The 22,380-nt window shown below is 28.1% G+C and overlaps 1 protein-coding gene and 1 non-coding gene across 2 annotated transcripts in view; both read left to right on the top strand.

Annotated features, from left to right (window-relative positions):
- LOC114129640 (limbic system-associated membrane protein-like) overlaps positions 1 to 22,380 on the top strand; it is a 516,827-nt gene that overhangs the window by 209,117 nt on the left and 285,330 nt on the right. The gene's annotated exons all lie outside the window — the stretch shown is intronic.
- Positions 4,365 to 4,438, top strand: Trnan-guu (transfer RNA asparagine (anticodon GUU)). The gene has a single exon. It is a non-coding gene; the product is annotated as a tRNA-Asn (tRNA).

Below are 22,380 nucleotides of genomic sequence, written 5' to 3'. Positions count from 1 at the left end.
CAAACGTATGTCCTAAACAGTACAGCTAACGGAAAATCATACATTTATGTTAATCATTTTATATATCATTAATTTATTACTATTACCTACTGTATATTAAAGTATCTACAAAAAAAAATCGAAATTTCAAAAACAGTACGATGCTGGTTAGATTAAAACGACATAATATACACAATAGTGTAGGTGCTCATAAAGCGTGACGTGTGTAATGTTTATTTTATATGAAGTAGATAAGTTAGTTATTAAAATATTGTGACAACTGGTGCCATATTCTATAATCTATGTTGATAAATGATATTTTTAAACAATAATTAATCATATTTAATTTATTTAAATATTATGTAAAAGTTTAAAATAAAGATGGAAATTAACACGCACATAAACAAAAATTGAATTTCATTACACTTTTTTTTAGGTTTATTATATTTGTAAAAGTAGGTACCTATGTTATGTTAGTTGTTACAAATTGTATTTAGTTTTTATCATACTTTATTTAAACTTTAATTAATGTACAATGTACATGCTTGGCTAAAAAAAAAAAATAAATAAATGGAAAAATGTGTTTGATAGGAAATGTTGGCCTATATTTTTTTTAATATGATTGGCAGTATAAAATATAAATCTTTTGTATACGTTCTAAATTTAATAGTATTAAGCATTTATTTGTTGCGTGGTTTACAAGCTGATTAATAAACGAATTTCCAAGTGCATCTCTCCAAAGCATTTAATATTAAAGTGACATTATCATATAATCACAACAAATACTCGAGATAATTACCAAACCTATATTTATATATTGCAGTTAATCATTTAGTATGCTAACCATTAATGAGTCTTATATACTTAATCGATATTATTATGTTAAAATCGAATATGTGTGTTTGGTTTATGAAATCGTGTTAACGTATTATTAAACTGAAAAGATAAAGAAGTATATTATCAATAGAAATTATTATCTTTCAGAAATTTTGTTAACGACATTATATTTAATATAAATACATATTATTGCAAATAAGATTTTTTTCCAGTCAAGCAAATTGTTTAACCAATAAAATCATCAAATTATTTATATACTCGTACAATTTGTAGTACAACTATTAATTCACTAATAAACGCATTGATGATATAATATATAAATTGATAATAATAAATAAGTTTAGAATTTAATATTTATCCTGAAATGATTACATATTACACATAAAAGTAATTCATAATATAATATTCAAAAAATAGTATTAAAAAAAAAAAAAACAACTGATTATTTAGGTACTGGATAAATGCTCTAATGAAATTAACGAATAGATGTTTAATACAAAATTACATTTTCTCGGAGTAAGAACTAGAGTTAAAAATCGAAATTAACGTTTTAAAAAAATTACAATATAATGAAAATAAATAGAGCATATTATCTATTCTACAAAATTAAGTAATTTAAAGAGAATTTTAGTTCTAAATACACTATTTGAAACATATTTCTGAAGAAAAAAAACTGAAAAACAATTTATTGCGGTTAATACTTGTATACACTATACTAACTAAAAGGCTTAATAATTATCTCATTATTTAAATTAAAGGTGGTGTTAACTACTATTTGAATTATCAACATACATTTAGAATAAAGCTTTACAAAATAGATAGTAAATCTATAATTAAAAAAAATATTTTTCAATATACTTTTACTATTTATATTGTTATATTTTATAAAATTATAACTACTTACTCGTAATTAAGCACCATATTTAAGTTTTTTTTTTTTTAATTTCAAATGATTTATTAATTATTAATATGAACTATAACAAATGATTTTAGACACTGAACGGAGTGATGAATGTATTGATTTTACAATGATGTATGTTTTTTTTTTTTTTTTTTTGTATCTATGTACAGCATAACTAGTCGAAATAATGCTTCAATTTCAAACTTCGGGGGTGGTTTCCGATGGAAAAGTGAAAATCCTTAGTGCATTATACAGGTAAAAAATAAACATTTTCCAACAGTTTTTAAAAAAATCGAGAAAAACAAAAAAAAAAAAAAAATGACGGAAAACGGGAATTTTTACGCAAAACCAGTTTTCGACCGAATCGATTTTTTTTATATGATTGTAACTCAAAAACTAATCATTGTAAATACTTGAAAATTTCATCAAATGTTTATTTTAGTGTTATCTATATACAGTTAAATTTTCAAAAATTGTTGACTTTTTTGAGTTATTTATAGACCACTGAAATTTTCGATTTTTATGCGAATTTTTTTTTGAAGTGTCGGTAAAAAAATTTTGGATGACCAAAAAAACTTGAAAATTTAATACAAGGTTCCTTATAAGCTGTTCTTATTGTAGCTAAAAAAAATTAAAAATCGTTAGTCACAATTTTTTTTTTTAAGCGTTTATAGTTCATATTTTTACAAAATCTGTCGAAAACGCGAAATTTTGCAAAGTAATTTTGAAGTTGAAAAATCATAAAATGTTTTGTATTTATAACTAAGGATTAAAAATACAACACTAAGTTTTCCATAGGTTTTTCTTCAAGTAGCTATAGAGAAAACTCGAAGCATCATTATAGGAAAAATTTTAAGTGCGTTTAAATTTTACATTTTTACAAAATCGCGTAACGATAACGATTTATCCTCAAACGATTTTAAATATTTGTTTTTATTCAAAAAGTATAAGTCGTAGATACTTGAAAATTTTACCAGTTATTTAGATTGGCATTTTCTTTACATGATTTAATTTTCAAAATATTTTGAGTTTTTTTGAGCTATTTATAGACAACTGAAATTTTCAATTTTTACGAAAAAAATTTTTTTTGAAGTGTTGATAAAATTTTTTTGGCCGAATCAAAATACTTGAAAATGTTATAAAAAGTTTCTCATATGTTATTCTTATAGTGATTAAAAAATCATAAGAATACATATGCACAATTTTTTTTTATTAGCATTTGAAGTTCAAATTTTGACAAAAATTCGTCAAAATCATGAATATTTGCAAATTATTTTGTAGTTCAAATTCATAAAATTGTTTGTATTTATATCTAACGTTAAATATTCTAGACTGACAAATCATTTCTGTTCAGAATCGTTTTTCGTATAGAATGATACCTATCATTGCATTCAAATTTAACCTACCCTAGTCCGAGGTCCACCCCACCCCCTAATGTACAGCAGAGCGGTACCCACTTGTCGACTTTTTTAATTTTAGTTTATAACAGCTAATATAATAATAAATCGTTTTGCTCTAAGTCTCTGAATCTAGTTTAAATAGTTTAATAAATAATTTAATGGATTTAATGGATAATTTTATATTTTTTCATATAATTTTTACACTTACAAATCTCTGTGGACTTCTGGGCAACAATCATCCCTATATATTCATCCTACTCACTTAAACCAGACCTGTAGGGTGTATTATTACTACAACTATAATTTTAATAATATTATACTGCAAAGCCATAGATTGCATAGGTATTAAAATTGTCATCGTCGTAAAACGTTTATCGTTCGAGCTGTTTTTTATTATCCGTTTAAAATTTAAATTTATTGGATATAACTACCTCAGTGCGGGTATTGTCATTAAAAAAAAAAAAACTTACTTAAAATAACGGTTGTTCGAAATCCGATTGCAGTAAGCTAGCTGATCCAACAATAAGTAGGTACTAAAATTTAAACAACTAGCGAGAGTTATTTATTTTTCATACATGGAAGGATTTTCGTTAATCGCTTCAAACTATACCCATAGGCGCGAATGGTCTATATAAATAGTGAAAACCTATTGAGAATGAAAAAAAAACTAAAAAATACAGAAAACTTTTCACTCTTCAATCATTACAATACCATCATTATAATTTAACAATTCCATAAATATTTTTATCAGACAATACTTATTATATACAGTGGATATATACATAAATATTAACTATGTATGTTGTCTATTAGAATTGTAGTGTTTGTTTTAAGATATAAATATAACTTAATATATAATCCATGGATAGGTTGTAGATCTGCATAGTGCAGTGTAGTTCGTGGTACTAATTCTCAAATTTGTTTAGTGTTTTATGTTTTGTATAATTTAATATTCCTTTTAATTTGACTCGCATGGAGTCAATTATAGGTATTTAGAATTGCAAAACGAGTTAATTAACCTAAATGTACTTATTTACAACTTGGAAGTTTTCCTGACTTTTTTCCTCGTGATGTACATATTACACCAATAATAACATTTTAAAATTGGCAACCGTGCGATGAACCATGATCGTGATTTTGAATAATATTATAAACCGGTGTCGGTGTGCGGTACTGCGGCGTTATGCAAGTAATTAAAAAGATCCGGTTTACTGAACAGTCGTCGTTACAACGCTTGAAACCATCGGGCCTCCGTGGCGCAATTGGCTAGCGCGTTCGGCTGTTAACCGAAAGGTTGGTGGTTCAAGCCCACCCGGGGGCGATATTTTTTTTTAAATTTTTACCACGTTTTTCAAATTTTTTTTATGAAAACAACAGACGATACTCCAAACTTACCATAAAACTAGTGTCACATTACAGGTTGTGGGATTCATTGGACGAATGCTGTTTTAGCTTCGATTGACCTTACTAAACCTTCTGCTTTCTAATACTGGGTGAATCAAAATAGAGGAATATTGGATTTTAAAATATTATATTGATTATAATTTGACCAACTCCCAAAATAATAAAAAAAAGTTTTAAAAGATAATTTTTTTTTACATATTTAACTATTATAAATAATTATTATGATTATTTCAGACTTTAATTAAAAGTTTTGTTTTAAATGAATTTTTAAAACGTTTAAGAAAACTTACAAACGTTACCAACGTACAATGTAAAACACAATAATTTGAATTCTTTTTTTTTTATTCAAGATTAAAGTGCTTGTCCAAAATATATACCTATTATGTAGGTACCTACGTATATATAAATACCTTACATTTTATTTGAAATTAAAACTTTTATAATGGATTTTGTGAATAATAAAGGTATATTATGCATTTTAATATTTTGATTACCTAGAGTTGCATTATGTCTAAAGAGGGAGTAAAATTCAATTTGGTAACGCTATATTAAGATGTTAGGGACCTTAGGAAGACAATTTATCAGTACATTGCGAGAATGATAAATTTAGAATACGATTTAAATAATCACAAACTTTTTATGTACGTATATAATAGATACAGCAGGTTTAAAAATACATATAATGTGAGCATAAATATTATGGTAAGCTATGAATCAATTTTATAATGTTATGTGCAGGAAGTGTCGAGATGCAATAATTTTTGTTAAAATTTCAAAAAAAAAAAAAAAATACATCGATACTGTTATTGGCATCAAGTTTTCGTTGGATTTTTTTATTTGCGTTCATCTTAATTTGTGTTATTATTTGAAATTTTTCATTTAATAATATTATGAACCAAGTTTCAATGACCTTGGAAACTAAATAATAATTTTAATAATTATAAATCAATAATTTTTACTAAGTTATACCGATTAATCGTTGTTTGATTATACTAATTATTTTACGATTTCATGTATCCTATGTCACGTTACAGCTGTTAGGTCAACCAAACATTAAGAATAATAAATAAATAATATTTTGTTAACCGATTTTTCGTTATAGTAATATATATTCGTAGTAGTAATTTTTCACATAATTAAATTTTTTTTGCGCCGTATTTGTTACATTAGACCTACAAAAAAAAAGGTACCTAGTATACAAACATATGTATCAATACGCTTCAATGTTTTTCTGTATAACGGAGAAAATATCAAACACTTATATACTCATAATATATAATTAGGGTAATCTTCATTACTATACATACGCATGTTAGGTCAGCAATAAGTATATAAGAAGTGCTTCTTTCGAACAGTCATGTCTGTATAGAATTAAGGGTTTATTGTAATTTGTAACAACATAATTTTATATCGAAACTTTTTCGTATAATTATTTTTAAGTCCGATATTTGAATCAACGAATATACTTTTGACCGTCCATGACGTGAAGCGATAGTGGTTGTCTGAAACTTAAATTTACGACCTAAATATTTATATGCATTTAATAATCTTTATTAAATATTTTGTAAAAGTGTTTACTTTTTTTATTGTATGCAAACCCGGTACCCACATATAGTTTTTGAATGGCAACACCTGTGCAAAAAAAAAACATAAAAATATGTTTTTTATGAACTTTAGTATGGGCGTATTATATTAACTATTCATATTTAATAATCCATCCACGAAACATACCTATAATGCAGGAAATCACTTTACAGATCTATGATTGGAGATGTTTTTGAGTGACTCTTTAATATTCATTCGTACTAAATAATTATTATGATAGTTAACCTGCAGCGTGTTATGGTATTCGTTAAAAATAAACTCATAAAATATATTCTGTTTTCTGCTCATATATGCTAATATATAAAGTAGCATTGTAGCAATTAAAATTTAGTTTATCTTAAAATTAACCAACCTTTGATTATTTTTGTACAAAACACAGACATATAAAAACGAAAATATTATAGGTAACTTTTAAATAAATAAACTTCTAAGATTATGAACGTCCAAAGTCTTATATTATATCCATTCGGTTATCGAGAGTCTATACATATTATTAATAATATCATTTAGAATGATGCATGTGAATATTGTAGCAAATTATGTCAACAAATTTTTTGTGTTATAACTTTGAGAAAAATATATTTTTCAAATTTCTCAACAAAAACACTGTCATTGTTTTTAATTACCATTTTGTGTGTTTTATTATTCAGACTTCTACTGTTTTTGCATTATTCATTTGAACAATAACGTCAATTAGTAAAGTTAATAATATTTGGAGACACAACAGTACTTTTAATTATTGCAATTTTTTTGTATTAATGTTAACCGACTCATTTACACTGTCAGCAACGAAAAAAAAAATGTCATTAATTGTCGAACTGCGACGAGTACTTTACCAGGTCGCTCATATTACCAATATACCTCATTTTATAGTTAGTAATGATTTTTTGAACTCAATTAGTCGGTGTAAGAAATAAACGTCTCGCCTATGGTAAAACGAGATTATTCAATAACGACGAAAAATTAGCTTCATGTTAGAGTTTCTGCTTTTAGTAGATAGTATTTTTATGTACAATTTTTACTCGTAAAATCATAACTTAATCAAAATATTCCAAAATTAATATCTTTTAAACCAAATAAAGATTAAAAAAAATACAACGCAGTACATAATAAATACTGAATTTCAGTTCTTATTTTAAAAGTAAATATAACAAAGAAAAAAGTAGCATTTCAGTTAGAACTTAGTAAAATGTATAGGCACATTACAGGTTTAAATTATAAAAATACCTACTCTAATAATATTGAAAAATCCTTAAGAATATTTACTCCAATTCAAATATTGAATTGTTCTATACAAAGAAGATTTTGAATCAAAAATTATTTGCATTATTTGATGCTAAACGTCTGATTAAATTCACTGGAAATAATTATATTTATTGAAAATGCTTTAACTGAGCTATTCAATTACAATGAATTTTCTAAGAAAACTAAAACTAAATGTAAATTATTTTGATAAAAATGTAATGTTTTGTTAAATAAACTATATTTATTTTATTCAAAATGTATATTACATAACATACTTACTAATTAATAATTATACCTATTAAGTATAAATATCTTGTACAGACATTTAAAAAAAAAATAATATTATGAAAGTAATACATCAGAATTTGAATTATAAATTAATTACCTATTTTAATAAACAATTCAGTAAAAACATTAATTTAGACTATAGAACTTAATATAATCGATAGGTAGTTAGTACTAATTATTTTGCATCTTTTATATATATATATAAAAAAAAAAAAATGATGTTTTGGCTGAAGTCGTCATAAATCCCCTTTATAACCGAAAAGTACTGATAACTTATCAATAATTATATTATTATATAAACATTTGTTATAACTATTAGCTAATAAAGAAAATATCATAATATCATCAGATATATTTTGTATAATAGAAATAACTTAAAAATATAGTAAATTAAATACCCAAATGAGCGTATCTATATCGACTTTGGTAAATTAGTATGAACAATTTTAAATCGAATACATTTAAATGCGTACACGCGTCACTGAAAAGTATATTTTCATATCATATCTTATTATTATTATTATTATTTTTTTTTTTTTGGATCTACATGGATTCTTTGGATAAACTAAATATGTATTATATAAATACTTTATAGGTACCATTAACATATTATATTGTTTAAGTATAATACAATATACGACGTATTACTTGATAAAATGTTTTTATTAAGCTTTACGATCGCTATACAAGTCGTTAACGCCATGGTATTACACACGAACACGTCAGAGGATAGGTAATTAGACGGCGGTATCAGAGTAACAAATGACTGGTTTTAATAGTTTTGAACAAAAAAATTAAAATATATTTCAATTAATTAGAATGCAAGATGTGCTCAACAACAACAACAACAACAACAAAAGTATAAATTTATAAACTCATCTCGTTTGCACTTTTAATTTTGACCTTATAGGTACACGTCGATTTTCTAAAGTCCGCCCCACTTTTTAACAAAACGAATCCAATTTACTATCACACGATTCTAGTGAATAGTGATGTTAAATTTTGAAATTTTATTCAATTTATTAAAGAAATTTCTGAAATATATTTAATTATAATATTAAATTATTCATTTTAAATACAACCTAACTATACAAATTTGAAATGTTTTTGAATTGAATTTAGAAGTATATTTCTTTTGTTTGAATTTATCTTTAATTAGGTAATCATAAACAAATTTAAAAAACATAAAGATATATAGTAGGTATATGTATAAATGAAAAATATAATAAAATAAAATGTAATGTTAACATAAATAATCATTTAGTTGTTACGAAATTTCTTCTATTTCCTAATTACAATTTCTCACAATTCACCATCATATTTTCTGCACAAATATACCACCAGATTATATGTAAATAATTATAAAAATTTGTTCAAAGTCATGCGCACTATAATAATATGATATTATTAAAACAATATTTGTATTATTTTATTACACCGAGTATATTGTTGTAATATTCTATTTTTTCACCGTTTGTCTCAATTACTCGTGAGAACTCATCTTACTCGGTATCGACTACATCGTTGTATTGTGGGCATTTCGAAATTAATAATTATAATATATTCTTATAGAAATTTGATTAACATATCGGCATATAGCATGAGGATAGTATGAGAATTAAGAAAAAATAATAATAAAATAATTTATTTTGTTTGTGCTTTTATGGAGTGTATAGTTTTAAACATAATTTTATGGACCAAACTTTTGTTCATTAAATACTAGTGTATTGAGATTTGAGGGATAAAAAAAGAAAAACATCAACAGCACTACCTGTTTATGAAAATAAAATTAGTATAATATACAAGGTTACCCGTCAAATGCATTGTTACGGGGTTTTTTTTGAATAATAGAAAATAATATTTAATTTTAATTTATTATTTGTTATAATATAAATGTAACAAAAAAAAGCAATGCCATAATTTGTGTATAGCTTATGAACTCAAAAACTAATTGACCGATTTTGAGACAGTTTCAAATATTGTTCTTAAGGATATCAAAAAAGTTTAGACAGTAGTTTGAACTATATACGATCGAAAATTTAACAAGCGCTATATCCAATACGTCACAGGGGGATAGCCCATCTTGGTCGAATTAGTTCACACAGTGAGATACACCGACGCTGATTCGACCGTAAACTGAGGTACACGAAAACCGAGATACACTTATATAGCACCGTGTTTTATGTCCGTTCATTTTTTATTCCCGTCGAAGTCTGGTCATACACACCTATAGTGTAGTATACAAATTGGTTCTATGGGGTTTGTTTTTTACAAACACTTGACAAATAGAACCAACTATTAAAATTCATAGTATTCTTGATCGGTGCAGACACGGACGGGTTTTCCGTTTTCTGCCGAAGGTTAAATTCGGAAAAAATAAATTTATCATTAACCCGTTGTATACCGAATTATGGTCGAATTATTGTTTTTTATTAATTATCGGGCGTGTTACCGCAGCCATTGTCGAAAGTTTTAGTAATTCAGTTACCGCGCAACATTATCTAAAAATTACTTATTGATTTTCGAATTAATTATTTAACTATGTCGGTTGTAGTTTTTGCATTGTGTTACGAAATATTTAAGTAATAAACTAATAACCAGTAGTCGTGGGCCCACTATATTATTTTCCTTGCGTAAATATCTTAAAATGACATTACGGGGTGTAGGTGTTACGAATAGAAGTCTTATACCTACTTCCGTATAGGTAATACAATTTTTAATTAACAAGAAGTTTGTGTTTCTAGACTTTTTATGTTATTTTATAACCGTTAAAGTATTATTTTGACTTAAAACAAATTATATTGAATAAGATGCTGAGACTATACGAGTTGAGGTAAAGTAAAGTGAGTATATCGTACGTATAACAATTTGATTGATTTATAAGTTCAGGAATTTTCAAAAAATACTGAAAACAATGAATTATTTTTTTCGGCTGATACTCTACAGTGGCATATCATATTATGTATAATATAACAACAAATAATTTTATACAAGTACATAAAAAAAAATGTGAATAGAACATTTTTAAGCAATCAAATGTCTGCAGACGTGTGCGTGAAAGGAAAATAAAACGTTTAGTAAGACGATTAAGTGTGTAGCGGGCAATGAAAGACGAAATCAAAAATTAAATTCGTCGAGGAGGGTGACTATAAACATCGCCACACATAGCTGTAACGGATTTGATGATGATATGCGATTGAAATTAATCATAATGATAAACGATAATAACGGGTACCTATATCAAAATAATGTGTACATAACTCGGTCGAGAAAATCAAATATTATACTCTCGTCCCGGTATAGGTACTATTACATTTCGTTACAATATCGTATGCGCGCGTGTTTGCCGACGATAACGATGATCGGACCGATGTGGTCGGGGGAACGCACCGCCTAGCGTGGCCTTTGACTGGAAAATGATGCGTCTACTGCAGAGATATTATGTACATAGATGACGTACCACGTATTCAAGTGTGATTGAAGAGCATACTAGTTACCAAAGTTTTATGTTAAAAGGTGTGGTATCATCTGTATAAACGTGATAAGTGATAACGTAAACGTAATCCCCATTTAAGATTGCTATTACATTATGGCCAATAGTAATCGAAAATTTGGAAAATATAATTATTTATACATAAATCAATATAATATCCGTTCATTTAAATTTTTTGTCTAAAATATGTTTTCAGTAATAGGGACGATGAATGCTTCCCCCATGATTTCCAAGTTTAGAACCTAAACTAATTTACAAAGTATTTACTTACTGTATTATTTTGTGTACCTATACAAATTGTAAATGTCTTTTATAAATATATATATATATATATATAATATATTAAATAACGTATTGTGATAAAAATCAATTGTATAATAATGATATGTAATATAAAAATAATAATAATATTAATAAAAATATAGGTATTTGGATTTAATTTCTGATTCATTTTTTTAACATATTTAAACATATTATACTCCAAGTGTTTGTATACGTTATCAATTATAATATTTGTCTCTAAAAGTATTTAAAGTTGAAAAATGCAAGTAAGGCATGGTCATTGATCATCATTATGTGTATTGAAGTTTAATCACTATAATAAAAATATTTATATAGGTAATACCTACTATTTTAGTTTGTGATAATAACTATAAAAAACTGTCAGATTATAGAAGATAATTAAAATAGCTATTAATAATAATAATAATAATAATAATAATATTGAAATTAGTTATTTAATTCAAAAATTGATAGATCTTGGATTGTGAAAAAAATGTCTTTGTCATCATAAGCAACATCTACCTATTACTGCTTATAATCATTACGCTAACTATTGTTGACTCATAATATACCATATATATTAGGTATAGAGATGTCTTTTACAATATTGAATATTATATACCTATATAGTCTTAGGAAAGAAAAAAAATACCCCAAAAAATTATATTGAGTCCCTGAAACGTATATGTGAACTGAAAGTTAGTTAATTTGTTTTGTTAAACGGTGCAGATAATACGGAACGATGATTAGACTTTTGTTTATTATAAAGTGACGCATATAAAGCGTTTACTCTAGAATTCGTCTGTTTTTTGTGTATTTTAGATCTTTCTTGTACATCCCAAATAGTAAGTTATATTATCCGGGTTCTACCACCTGCGGGCTATCTATTATAAATTGTTCAGTCACCATAATTCCTTAAGATATTTTAGATATTACTAAAATGTTATTGAAAAGTGAATTAATTCACGCATGATGCATCACTAATATGTATGAAATTAATCAATTCGTCCAATTCATTTAGCTGTAACTTGTAAACAATTTAAAAAGTAATAATTTTTTAGGACGTTTAGGAAGTTGGATTCGCGTGTGAACAATAATAACAAAATAAAACATGTACTTCAGGTAGATAGGTGTTGTATATTTTTAGCTGAAATTGCAGACTATACTAATATACATATACATATATATATTATAGGTACAGCATAAAACACTTATCACTCATTTGCTAGCCATAATATTCTAATTAGTGTCAATACTATATTCCAGGGGTGGCCAAACTTATTTTGGTCACGATCCACTAAAAATATATTTCACCTTTGAGGAACGACTTCTATAGAATTTTTTTTTTATTATTGAATAAATATAATATAATTATTAAGAAACATATAGGGAGCGTAGTCCTAAAAATAAATTCTAACATGATCGACTTTGAAATTGTCCGCGATCGACTGTTTGGCAGCCCCTGCTATGTTCTTATTTAATTACACCTGATTATTGTGATATAATTGTATACTATGTTAATAATTGTTTAGAAGTCGTTTTGACTTCTCAAATAAGTTCAACGTTTGCATCATTTAAAACATAGGTATTATTATTGTTTATACCAGCGCTTGTACAAGAACGCAGATCGAAGTTGTACGCCCCCGATCCACCCACTACTCACCAATGCAGAGTTTTACTTGTTCCCGTGGACTCGCGTGATTACTTTTCATAATATTCTATAAATCAAATACTATTTACTCGCGCACTTTAATAACATTATGATAATAATATTCGTATATTCGTTGCGAATAATGGTTTAGCGGGGGGGGGGGGGGACAATGTCGGACTACGTTTGGTTTGGTGTCACGTTGTGCATTGCAGTACGCTGTGTGTAAGTGTCACTGTGTGTATATTGTATATATTATATATAATACGAGTCACACGGCCTTTTCAACAACGAGACTTAGGCTCGGGACGATGAGACTCTCCCCGCGTCGGTGGCTGTATACACATTATAATGATATATAATATTGTGATATATTATATGTAAACAACGCGGCCAAACGCGCACGATCGCGCTGTACACACACACGCGCCGTAAGTACGCACTGCTCAAACCCTTATAAATGATGTTAGACAATTTCGCTTTGGGGTGCTGCCGCCGTCGCCGGCGCCGTGAACGGGACGTGAGCGGCGGGCACACGACGACGAACGGCGGCGGCTATGGTGGATGCGGGTCGGAGACGAATACAGCAGAGCTGTACTCGGCGTATATTATATAGCTGTATAGGTAAACCCATAATATAATATATAAGTACGGCAGCAACTGCGATATATGTAGGCATGTATGTACACTTTTACGCGGGCTCCCGGGCCAGCGCCGCCTTCGCGGTTCCATAGTTTTATTAGTCGTACGTGCTTCGTTTCGGAAATGCGAACACACCTATACTAAGCGAATACGCATATAAACGTATACGAACCACCGCCGCTGCTAACAACAACCACTTCTGTTCGTATACTATATATAAGTACGACGGGTATTTTAATATATATATATATGCATATAATATATATATATATATAGGTACACTCATATGGTTGGTGAATATACATGTATGTATAGATACTATAGCAGTGGCCGTGTTTTGACTGAATTTTTCCTGGCCAGTGTACGGAAACGTTTGACGTCGTGTGCTTCCGTTTTTCCATCGCAGATTAGTATTGTGCCAATTTATTATTAGGTTTAATATATATTACGTATTATTATTCTGGGCGATTCCTTAATAGTGCTTAACCCCAAATCTATCCTAATTAATAATGCATTTATTCAAATTTTGAAATATACTCAAAGACCACAGTGTTTTAAAATGCCACTTATAATATAGGTTTATCGTATAAGGAGTATCATATTCAACGATAACCTCCATCTTTTTTTACTATATAAATTGATAATTTTATAATGTTAATAATATTTTATAGAATATGTGTAGATTAATTTTAACGAGCAGTTTTAATGTTATTGATATGTTTGTGTTCCTAATGTTCCTATATAATGTATGATGAATATGTCTATTGTTTGCGCTCTATAAAGTTCATAAAGTCTATGCTCCATGGATACCGAAATGTATTATGCTTTAAAATTTCTACAGTGTGTATGTGTATATGAATAAAAAAAATGATTATGCTGACCCAAAAAGTCATGTTTTACCGCCACAACGTTTATCTCTACAAGACTTAATAATAAAATGATAACAATTTTGAGTTATCCAAGTTGACGAAAATTCAGATGAGAACATATTTTTCCCATCTAATGACATGACTAAAGTTCGTGACCACGAGTCTCAAATTGAGAACATTTAAATAGCTTATCTCGGTTCACTCGTAGATAATATGAAAAACTAAACCAACTTCTTTATATTAAAAAATAAACTATAATTAATATAGATGGATAATTATAATAAAAAATAATGCCCATCATTCCGCATTTCAACACTTAGTGTTGATATTTTGGGCATTTAATTAGACATGTTAAAAATATCAAAAATAACAATGCTTGTCATTGTCATTATTTTTCGTATATGTCTCAATACAATGAAAATAACTATTCCGATATTTTTAGTATCTCTATTCTTCTTTCTAGCATTCTTCCGTTTCGCTGGAGAAACTATAGGTATAAAACAAATTAGTGGTCCCCCAGCCCCCTTCAATTTCACTACTGCCTGCCTCATGATCCCATGAAACCATTTCATCACAAATGTCATTGCGTCAAATTCGTATAAGAATACTTTTCAGATAAGTACCCAAAAAGATTACAATCTTCCTAATAAATGCTCATTTTGTGCTGGGGCTCACTCAACATCCTATATAGGCTATAAAGAATATCTAGTATACAAATAACTCCCTGCAACAGTAAAAAAAAATAAAAAATACGTCTTATTTCCATTCCCATATCACTTAACCTCATGAACTCTGAGAATCCCTGCAGTTTCAATCATAAACAAACAAATGTCGACATCGCATCCAATTATCCAACAATCGACTACTATCATATAAAATCTCTATTAATTATCGTACTAAATCAACGAAAATACATGATTAATTAATTTAATTATTGACGTTCGTCTTAAATAAATGTTTAAATTCGATCACATTTATTTATCTTTTATTTATTATACAACTATTAATAATTAATTATTCTGCATAGTATAAATACATAATATTATATTACATTTTATAATGTTTAATATATAGCAAATTATATAATTTAGAATTGTATCTTAAATCTATTATGATTCATTATTATTTAATAACTATTCTATATTACTATATAATATTAAGTGGAAATACCCGTTTTTTTTTTCATCATTCCGTATTATACTGAATTTTATGGCATAATTCTTTATATTTTATCGTTTAACTCTTAAACTTTAGTATAGTGCTATTTATAATCCATAATATACTAAAAACTTAAAAAAAAAATAAAATAAAAATACTTAATAGGGATAGTAGGGTTATCACGGGGAGTATGATGATTTTAAAACTGTTGCGATATTAATCTATTAACATTTTATAATTTGTAAAAACTTCTCAGTATAATAAATAACTAAATTAAAATATTAGGTAAATTTTTGTTTATATTTTTTTATTAAAACATTGCGTTAAGGCTATTATTATTTTTACTTAATAAATATATAGTTTAATTGCTCAAAACCTACTCGTTTGCATTTCAAATTGTCCTCTTTCGATGACATAAAAATCTAAATATTTGAAAACGTGGTCTATAAAAAACTCATTATTTGATTGTAAAAAGAGGGAGTGATCCTGCTTAGTAAATCACTCGGTTATAGATTACATGTCATATATTGATATCGCTGTGTATAATATGTTACAATCGATGAATGTGATTTATTATACACGCTCACAGATAAGGGTGCCTTATATGACATATTTTTATTGTGTTTTGTTTTTTTTTTATAGAGAGCGGATTTGTATTCTATATACTATTTTGTATACCACTAAAAAGGCGATTAAAAATATACTTTTAGATGTACAAAAAAAAAATAATTGTTGTTCTTAATTCATAAAATTGCTAATGAAAAAAAAAAATTAAAATATTTTTAATTATGTTCATTATTTATTTCATTTTTGTAATAATGTATCATATATTTTAGAACACACTATGCTAATGTTTCGTGCTCTGTTTTCAAATTATTTTGTGACACAACAATATAGCTAATAAATAAAATCACAGAGTTCATAATTTAAATTGCTTACGAGTTGTGACAGAGGTATATACCAATTTATCTACTCGTTTATTATACATTAAATCATTCTCATAATGTATCAAAAAATTCAAAATATGGCAAAATCGCAGTTTAAAATATATTAATATTATAAATTAATTTTAAAATAATACCTTTTCAATAATATATACAAATTATATTACATATTACACGCACTAAATATGTTTTGCATTGAATCTATTAACTTTAAAAAGTATATATGTAGTATATATAAATATATATATATATTGAACTTAGTTATCTTTATAGCCCAAAATAATATTAAAGCTCCTAGTTAATATCCGCTACCTATTGATCAGCTATGCTATACGAGTATATAGGTCAAAGGCGATGGTTAAAGTGGTGAGAAAAACTGCAGTGGAAAATCGACACAATGCGATGTTTTTCGAAAGTATAGGTACACCTACACCTACACTTGGAATTAGCGGGTTTTAATTATTATTATATTCTAAGCTGTTGTATAATATTTTCCTTCTATACACTTATGAAACATTAACACAATGTCATCGGGTGGTGTCTAAATTGTATAAAAACTAATAATATTACTGTTGAACAGTGACTATACATTATAGTATGCTGCATAATATTATATTGTATTATTGTAATGTTATTGTGTACTAAGTGTCTGCTTAACCACAAGTCGAAATCGAAACGACCGACGTCATTTTTGTTACTATATGGTTGCGGTAAATACTAATGTCGTTTAAACACTTAAGATTACTGTTAGTACATTATAATTATATTTATATTTTCTATAATTATTATATATTAATAATAATGTGTCGATTATAACATCAAAGTATTTAATAACAATAAAAATATGTATAATATTATTTACACTATTTGCAGTTGGAGTATATCTTCCGACATTCGCATGTAACCGCATTGACTCTGAACCCGTCTCATGCACACCACACAATAATATTACTACGTACACTAATGTTATTATAGTTATTAATATTATTATTATTATAACAACGTGTAGTCGAGACCGCATTCGTTGTACGGCGCGTGGTGACGTTGTACATAATTATTATAATATAATATGAATACAAATGCTTATAGACAGTTAGACTTGTTAGACCATAGTCCATAATATGAGTTTCAAACAAAATTAATATATTATGTTGAATTATCGAATATCGATAGTATATAGTAGTATTTAAGGGAAGACAAACAATATAAAAAAAAAAAAAAATCTTTGTCAAATTCAAGTAATACGATTATAAAAAGCAGTGACGTAACTAATTTAAAAAAAATAAAAATACATACTTGTTTGTTATCCAAATTTACATTGTTCATCAAAAGGCAAGTCCATACGCAAATATGTATAAGATTTTAGAGTTTGAAATTTAAATAAGAATGTTCGATTTTAATTTCAATTTCAATTTCACTTATCAATATTTTTTTTTATGTTTTAAATTTAAAATAATTTTATAACTTTTATATCGTTAAAAACTATCAGTTTTATTTTTATTTGATTATTTTATTTACCTATTTATTTATTTTAAATTATTATTATTTAAAATATCACTTTTACAATAATTTTAAGATACTAATTTTGATTTTTACTTACATACCTACCAACTACCTTTACTTGTGTATTTTTTAACGTTTTTATATATTTATTAAAATAATTTAATCGGCAAAAACCCGGCGCGGGCACGTCGGGTAAATATTATAAACGCCATCAGTCGTATAGTCTTATTGTCATCGTTTACCTTTCAGTCGTGTATTTTTTCTATGTATCCTATCCGCTATCGTAGTGTATTATAAAAAAATTATAAAACTCATTAACACGTGATTCCTCACAATCTCGTAGCCGTGTCCGCACATTTATGTAATATTATACAAGTTGTATGAGGTAAACATAATAAAACTCGATCGTTGGGCGATAAAAATATTATGTAAATATAAGTTTTCGATTACCTACACTACCCCGCAGTAGTGTCGAAGACAAACAGATCGAAATGGCGCGCCTCCACGATAAATGATGATAATAATAATAATCATATACGGTCCGTCGACGTATTGTAATAATAATATTATTCGTTTTATTGTCGCTCGGCGAATATTTAACACGATTTCGTCGGTTTTTATTGCAACTGCTGATCGGGGTACAGGGTCAAACGATATTGTTTATGTTCGGCAAATTCCGACCCCATCCCGGTAGTAGTTTTCGTCCGGCACGTCGCCCGCTCATAATATACCGCCGGACCTAACCTACTCGCCAGGAAGTATATATTATACGACGTGTTATTACTGCCTTTCGGGCGGTCCAATAAAAATTTCGAGCCCTGCAAATGCGTATAATATACCGTATACCGTATACGGTGCCGCGTTGTTATTGTCTTGGAGAAGATAAGAAAAGAAAAAAAATAAGAGGTGAAAATAAGCCGGAAACCCTCGTCAATAACAATATTTGACTCCACGACGACGGCGGTATAAATGTTATTTCGGTGCCGTACTACCCTCGAGTATTATTATAGTCTTGCAATGATTTGGACCGTCACACGCCGCACAATGTCGTTTTTAGACACGTACGGCGGCGGTGTTTTACGATCGAGTTGTTGCTAAAACAGGAAAAAACTAAAAGGTCAATTGTTTTTAGCCTTATACATATAAATACTTCGAATAATCATTTACGATTGGTTTTCTGCAGTGTATTTATATTCTTGGCTATAGCTGACGTAATGTGTAGCATGACTTAATATTATTTTATATATTTTTTTTGTCGGTTCGCCATACATCGACCGCTTTAAAGGGTTAGGTAATTTAAATACATTTAAATTTAAAAACCTATAAATAATATATTAAATACTTACATACTAATTTAAAGTAACATACAATTAGTGGGTCCCACTCATAAAATATGATTGTTGTGTAATAATAGCGATAATATACGTCTAAAGTAAAACGGTTTCGAGAAGGAAAGAACCATCAAGGCTACAGTTTAAAGATAAGCAACCAAATTTGCACAATAAAAAAAATGAGAATTCCAAATAACATTTTTATTTTTCAGTCACTACTGTCACTTATGAGAAAAATGTTAAGATGGGAAAACCATAAAAACAACTGTTTTAAGAACAATAATAACTATTTTCGTTTAAGCTACTTTGATGGTGTAGAAAAAATAAAAGTGACAATTTGTAGTGAAGGCTTTTACATTATAACGGAAAAAATTGTGAAGTTCTTAATAAGGATTAATATAGCACGAATGGTCCTATCTGCGTGAAATGATTTAACAAACTTAACTATTTACTGACGTGTTTTTTTAAGCCGATTTTATTTATATTATTTCTTTTATTTAATGCATGCACAACGTTTAACCTATTAATTATAATGCTTTAATTATTAAGGAATATAGAAATGTTTTTAATATTTTACCGTCTGTGTGAAGTATGTATTTCCGATGTCGGTAATAAAAAGTAAAATTCTACCGAGCTAGCGTGACAGTTATAGAAAGTAAATCATGTGAAAAACCCGATATTTTTACGATAAAGGAAATAATAATTAATGATGAAAATTCGACTCCCAAAACGTCTTTAGATATCATGAGACTAGGTAGTTAAAGTATACGCATTTTAAATACCTATGCATACATTGCTTATTGTTTATCGCTGTTGTTAAAAAAAAAGTATAATTATTAAGGAACTGCATATTATGATTAACAAGTTAACTTAAAAGTTAATAAAAAAAAGCAACTCGTTATACATAATTTAGTTAAAAGTAATATACCTAATGGTTATTTTTGACTTTTAACTCGTCTATGGTCTAAGCTAGAGTACAAAAATGATTGTTTTTGATTTTTGATTTAAATAGAATTGACTACTTATTTTGTTGTTCTAATGCCCCGGTAATTTTAGGTTTAACGGGGAACTGCTATACACAATGTGATACAAAAACACGCTTGCGCTTTATCCTACAACATTTACTCACAATACAGTTCTCTATAAGCACTCGGAACCATTAGTGGAAAAGTAGAATGTTATATTGTTGTCATAGGCATGGTCTTTAAAATGTCAGGTGCTTACTCCTCTTATTCAGCACAGTAACCATGTACACGGTATACCATCATTCGCAGAAATGTAGCAGATAATAATATATTATAGGCATCTGATCGTATATGCACGAAATCGCTTTATTTTTAGATTCTCCATTTCGCATGTAAAATAAAATATAATGACGCGATGTAGAAAAACAACAATAACAATATCGTAGTGCGCGTATCGCATTTACGCGGCCGAAATAGTATATTGTGTGGCAAGGGCGGGAAGTGAGCCATTTCAGTCGCGGGCGTTGTGTGCGGCACGAGCCGTAGGCAAGTGCCGCATTTCGCCCAAGACTGAAATTGCTTTCCCGCACGAGCCACACATACTATTTTTTGTCACGCCCAACAGTGCAAATTAAATATGTTTAAATGTTTATGCGTCATGCAAGGAGATTACTATACATTTAAGATGTAACCAAAAGTTTATGTTTTGTAAGAACCGTGGTAGGTGTACATTTTAGTTTCTGGTTGTGCAGGGGATACCTACGCGCCGGCGGCCGGCACTTTTGGGGATTTCCTCTTTTCCGCCCGGCACTTTTGGGGAATTCCTCTTTTCCGCCCGGCACTTTTGGGGATTTCCTCTTTTCCGCCCGGCACTTTTGGGGATTTCCTCTTTTCCGCCCGGCACTTTGGGGATTTCCACTTTACCGCCCGCTGGACGGAAAAAGGACGCTTTCGAACGCTTCAACCGTGGTCGAAAACCAAACTTTCGGTGCAGGCGTGACAAAAAATAATATAATAACAATTTTATCATTATTATTATCATTATTATTGCCTCCTATTACCAACATAAATCCTCCAAACGGTTTCAATAAAGCGTATAGGCCGCGGCAGTGTATTGAACTGCGCATTTAAGTGCGGAAGAAAAATAATAACATGGCAAAACTCTTAATGCATCTACACGCACTCACGCACACGCCGCCAATGTTGGAGTATAAATGATAAACCGTACATTATTATTTTTATTATTGTATACTTTTCGTACATCGGTTTATCAATACGACTATGACATATTATACTATGGTATTTTATTTAGGAGTTTAGGACAATATAATATTACATCCAGACTACGGTTGGAAAGCTCTATTATTTATATGTACACTGTGATTCACGAAGTATTACCACACAATGTATATTTTGTCATAGTATTTGTCTGTTTTCGTCATTGTTGTCAAACTCAAAACATAATAAAGTAATTTTAACATATATTTTATAAGAAATGTTTTTTTTTTTGTTACAGGTATGTATGGACACAATATTATTGTCGATTCAAACTCTTGTAAGACAGGTAAACATAACATTGTAATAATTTAGTTTTGGACCTTTGGTGAATACGTTCCAAAGTATTCATAATAGTAAACTTCTTAAGGAGTGTCAGTGGGGACAAAACTTTTGTTTTTAAAATGAAAGCTCCGTTTTTAAACATTCAATCTATTTAGTAGACAGCAGTTAATTTTTCTTAAACTTTGACGTGTCAAAATCAAAATTCGAACAAGTAGTTTTTTGAATTTTTTAACCTAAGAGTAATTATTATAGTTCATTGATGATGCATTTTAAATACAAGTACATGTAGTCTATAGTGACTTGAAAGTTTTATTAATATTACGTAT

The sequence above is a fragment of the Aphis gossypii genome, chromosome X (genome assembly GCF_020184175.1).
Source record: "Aphis gossypii isolate Hap1 chromosome X, ASM2018417v2, whole genome shotgun sequence".
Classification (NCBI taxonomy): Eukaryota; Metazoa; Arthropoda; class Insecta; order Hemiptera; family Aphididae; genus Aphis; species Aphis gossypii.
This window is presented reverse-complemented; position numbering and strand designations above follow the sequence as displayed.